This window comes from Phyllobates terribilis, unplaced genomic scaffold (assembly GCF_046119375.1).
Source record: "Phyllobates terribilis strain yellow unplaced genomic scaffold, ASM4611937v1 Scaffold_8283__1_contigs__length_31309, whole genome shotgun sequence".
NCBI classification, from domain to species: Eukaryota; Metazoa; Chordata; class Amphibia; order Anura; family Dendrobatidae; genus Phyllobates; species Phyllobates terribilis.
In genome coordinates this window covers 19,020-23,926 of record NW_027371023.1, presented here as the reverse complement: position 1 = coordinate 23,926, position 4,907 = coordinate 19,020, and the positions used below count along the sequence as shown (strand labels likewise).

The 4,907-nt window shown below is 42.2% G+C and overlaps 1 pseudogene; it reads left to right on the top strand.

The window, feature by feature from the left end:
* The first annotated feature begins 510 nt into the window (after nucleotides 1–510).
* On the top strand, nucleotides 511–4,553 carry LOC141252144 (uncharacterized; annotated as a pseudogene).
* The last annotated feature ends 354 nt before the right edge of the window (nucleotides 4,554–4,907 follow it).

Sequence of the window (4,907 nt, the reverse complement as noted above, 5' to 3'; positions counted from 1 at the left end):
TTTGATTCTCCTAATGTGAATAGATATAGTGATGAATTTGTTGATGAGTTTTAGGGTGATAGGTATATGAGATTTGGAGGAAGAGGAGATAGAGGGAGGAGGGTAAGGTTCCAAAGGAATGAGCACCCTTATGCGTATGTTCCTAGGGAACTTTGACATGAGCAACCTTTTGAGCAAGCTCCTAGACATGCCCCAGTACACCATGTAGAACCAGCTCCAAGGCAACCAAGACATGATCAAGGGTTTGAGCAAGTGCCTAGGCCAAGAGAAGAGGATGGAATTGGCAAGATCAAGGTGAAGATTCCACCATTTGAAGGCAAGTGTGACCCGGACACCTACATGGCATGGGAAAGAAAGATGGACCAAATCTGGTCATGCCACAACTTCAATGAAGAAAAGAAGGTACAACTTGCTATCCTTGAATTCCAAGACTATGCTATGTTGTGGTGGGACAACTTGGTCCAGGAGAGAAGAGAAAGATAAGAGCCTCCCATCCAGAATTGGGATGACATGAAGAGGGTCATGAGAAGAAGATTTGTACCTGAGCACCATGCAAGGGAGCTAAGGCACAAGTTAGAGACCTTGAGGCAAGGAAGTCAGAGTGTGGAGGAGGTATATAATGCAATGCATATGGCCATGATCAAGGCCAACATCAGAGAAGACCCAATGGCCACCAATGCAAGGTTTCTAAGGGTGTTGAACCCTTCCATCTCCAATGAGGTAGACATGTATCCTTATGAAACTAGTGAACAATTATTTCATAATGCTATCAAGGTTGAAAGGAAGATGAAGGCTAGGATGGTGCAAACAACAAGGCCCACTTCTAGGCCAATGGGATCAAGCACCCCATGGGCTAACAAGACAAGCACCACCCCTACTCAAGCACCCAAGGGAACCTATCCACAAAGGGATCCACCTAAGCCCCAAGGCCAAGCCATGGGCAACTCAGGGAGTACTCCTAAACCCCCTAATGTGTCTAATACTCCTTACCCTAGATCTAGTAGTTTAGAGTGCTTTAAATGCAAGGGTAAAGGCCATTTCATGAGAGATTGTCCTAACAAGAGAGTTATGTTTATTAATGCTATGGGACAATATGAATCAGAAAGTGAGCATGAAGATAATGAACCTAGTAATGACCTAGATGTGGACTTAGGAGAAGAATCAGAGGAGATAGGGTATGAACATGTGAAGTGCTAGTTTGTAGAAGAGTTCTAAGTGTCCAAACTGAATTGGTTGAAGATAACCAAAGGGAGAACATTTTCCATAGTAGATGCATGATAAAAGACAAGGTTTGTGATGTGATTATTGATGGAGGTAGTTGTTGCAATATAGCTAGTAGGGAATTGATAGAAAAGTTAGACTTGCCATCCATATTGCATCCTAAACCTTACAAACTACATTGGATGAATGATTGTGGAGAACTCAAAGTTCACAAGCAATGTAATGTGACCTTTAAGCTAGGCTCATATGTGGACACTATACTTTGTGATGTATTACCCATGCAAGCTTGTCATTTACTCTTAGGAAGACCATGGCAATATGATAATAGAGTTACACATGATGGTTTTTCTAACAAGTACTCTTTCATGGTTAATGGCAAGTTGATTACCTTGAAACCTATGACTCCTTTTCAAATTGTGGAAGCAGCTGAGGCTAAGAGAACCAAGGATAAGGGCAAGATGGTACCAAAAGAGAGGCTTAAGACCAAGGACAAGCCTCTGGTCTTGCACATCTCCAAGTTCCAAGGCCAATACTCCATGCTAGTGTTCAAGGAAGTTCCAAGGGATGAGTTTCTGCCCAAGGATGCTATGCTAATGAGCTTGGTCAAGAATCACACCTTAACATCAGAAGCACCCAGCCACACATTGCCTAAGGCCATCCAAGAAGTTCTAGATGAGTTCCATGAGGTGTTTCCACAAGAGCTACCCAATGGACTTCCACCACTAAGAGGTATTGAACATCAAATTGATTTCATTCCAGGGCAGGTACTTCCTAATAGGCCAGCCTACAAAATGAATCCTATGGAAAGTAAAGAGGTGGAAACTCAAGTCCATGAGTTGTTAGAGAAAGGGTACATAAGGGAAAGCATGTCCCCTTGTGCCGTGCCAGTTTTGTTGGTGCCTAAGAAGGAAGGCACACTAAGGATGTGTGTGGATTGTAGAGCCATCAACAACATCACCATCAAGTATAGGCATCCAATTCCAAGGTTATATGACATGTTAGATGAGCTCCATGGAGCATCTTGCTTCTCAAAAATTGATCTCAAGAGTGGGTACCATCAAATCAGAATGAGAGAAGGTGATGAATGGAAAACTGCCTTCAAAACTAAGTTTGGGTTGTATGAGTGGCTTGTCATGCCATTTGGTCTTACCAATGCTCCTTCAACCTTCATGAGGTTGATGAATCATGTCCTAAGAAGCTTCATTGGGAAGTTTGTGGTGGTTTACTTTGATGACATTCTTATCTACTCAAAGTCACTCCATGAGCATGCCATTCATTTAAGGGAAGTACTATCCAAACTCAAGCAAGTTTCTTTGTATGCTAACCTTAAGAAATGTGATTTCTACTCAGATTCTGTTTCATTCTTAGGTTTTGTAGTGAGTTCCAAGGGTTTGGAGGTTCACAAAGAGAAGATTAAGGCAATACAAGAATGGCCAACTCCAACTAGTGCAACACAAGTGAGAAGTTTCCAAGGGCTTGCTAGCTTCTATAGAAGATTTGTCAAGGATTTTAGCACCATTGCTTCACCCCTTACTGAGCTTACAAAGAAGAACATTGTTTTCCAATGGGGAACCAGCCAAGAAGAGGCATTCCAAGAGCTTAAGGCAAGGCTAACCGAGGCACCCCTACTAGTGCTTCCAGATTTCACAAGGCCTTTTGAAGTGGAATGTGATGCTTCTGGAGTGGGAATTGGAGGTGTGCTAATGCAAGGAGGTAAACCTATTGCCTTCTTTAGTGAAAAACTCAAAGTTGCAACTCTAAATTACTCTACATATGATAAAGAGTTGTATGCTTTGTTTAGGGTGTTGAAAACTTGGCAACACTACTTGTGGCCTAATGAGTTTGTCTTGCATACTGACCATGAGTCACTAAAGCATTTTAGAAGCCAAGACAAGCTTGATAGGAGACATGGTAGGTGGATGGAGTTCATTGAGACTTTCCCTTATATTATCAAGTATAAGAAAGGGAAAGACAATGTAGTGGCAGATGCACTCTCTAGGAGGCATACCTTGCTAACCACCCTTGATTCAAAGGTGTTAGGATTCACCTACATCAAAGAGCTTTATAGTAATGATTCTGATTTTTGTGATATATATGTTCATTGCCTTGAAAAGGGACCCTTAGGCAAGTTTTACTTGTTTGAAGGATTTCTATTCAAGGTTGATAGGGTGTGCATACCTAAGTGTTCTCTTAGACTTCTTCTTGTGGAGGAATCTCACAAAGGAGGTTTAATGGGACATTTTGGTAGGGACAAGACCCATGCTATACTGAGTTCCCATTTCTTTTGGCCTCACATGCTCAAAGACATAGAACATATGCTTAAGAGATGCATTGAGTGCCTTAAGGCCAAATCCAAAGTGAAACCTCAAGGTTTGTATTCACCACTACCTATCCCTAGTGCCCCCTGGTTAGATATTAGTATGGACTTCATTGTAGGGTTACCTAGGACTAGGAAGGGCAGAGATTCTATTTTTGTGGTGGTGGATAGGTTTAGTAAGATGGCTCACTTTATACCTTGTCATAAAACTGAAGATGCAACTAGTGTAGCCAACTTATTCTTTAGTGAGGTTGTTAGACTACATGGCCTACCTAGGACCATAGTGAGTGATAGGGATCCTAAGTTCCTTAGTCATTTTTGGAGAACATTATGGGGAAAGATAGGAACCAAGCTCTTATTTTCTACATCTAGTCACCCCCAAACTGATGGACAAACTGAAGTGACTAATAGGACTTTAGGGACCATGCTTAGATCCTTGATTAAGATTAACCTTAAAGCATGGGAAGACATTCTACCACATGTTGAGTTTTCCTACAATAGGGCCACACACTCAAGCACCAAGGTAAGTCCTTTTATGTGTGTGTATGGTACTAACCCTCTAACCCCCTTTGATCTTATTCCTTTGCCTAGCAAAGAGAAGTGTGATTATAGTGCAGGGAACCAGGTTAAACTCATCAAGGAGCTACATGAAAGGACCAGAGAGAGGTTGGAGAGCTTAGCCACAAGTGTAGCTGAGGCAAAGAACAAGCATAGGAGGAAGGTCATACTCAAAGAAGGAGATCTAGTGTGGGTGCACCTAAGGAAGGACAGATTTCCCAACTTAAGGACTTCCAAGCTCTCACCAAGAGGGGATGGACCATTCCAAGTGCTAAGAGTGATTGGTGACAATGCTTATGTCATTGACCTTCCAGAAGAGTATGGAGTCAATCCCACTTTCAACATTGGAGACCTTACTCTTTTCAAGAGTGTTGATGAAGAAGCTAGTGAAGGGGAAGAACAAGAAGAAGAGGCTCCAATCATCAATCATGAAGATGGCCTGAGGTCAGGCCCTTAAAAAGAAGGAGGGAATGATGCAGGAGCATCCCTATCATCAACTCCTCAAAGAGCAATCACAAGAGCCATGGCTAAGAGGATCAAAGATCAAGTTATACATGCCACTTTAGCTCTCAATATGGACCAGGAGATGAAGCCCATTGCCTCTACCCTTTTGATATGTCAAAGAGGTATCTCTCCTCCACAAATTCCATGAATAACACTTGGTCATTTCTGGACCAAGTCAAGCTACAAAGAGCTAACTTTAGGACATACCCGGATAGGCCCTCTAGCCGGCTATGTCACTTTCAAGTGCAATTTGCACAAGCTTCCTTATGTTTGTTATGAAACATTTCTTAGGGTATTTTGGTCTTAA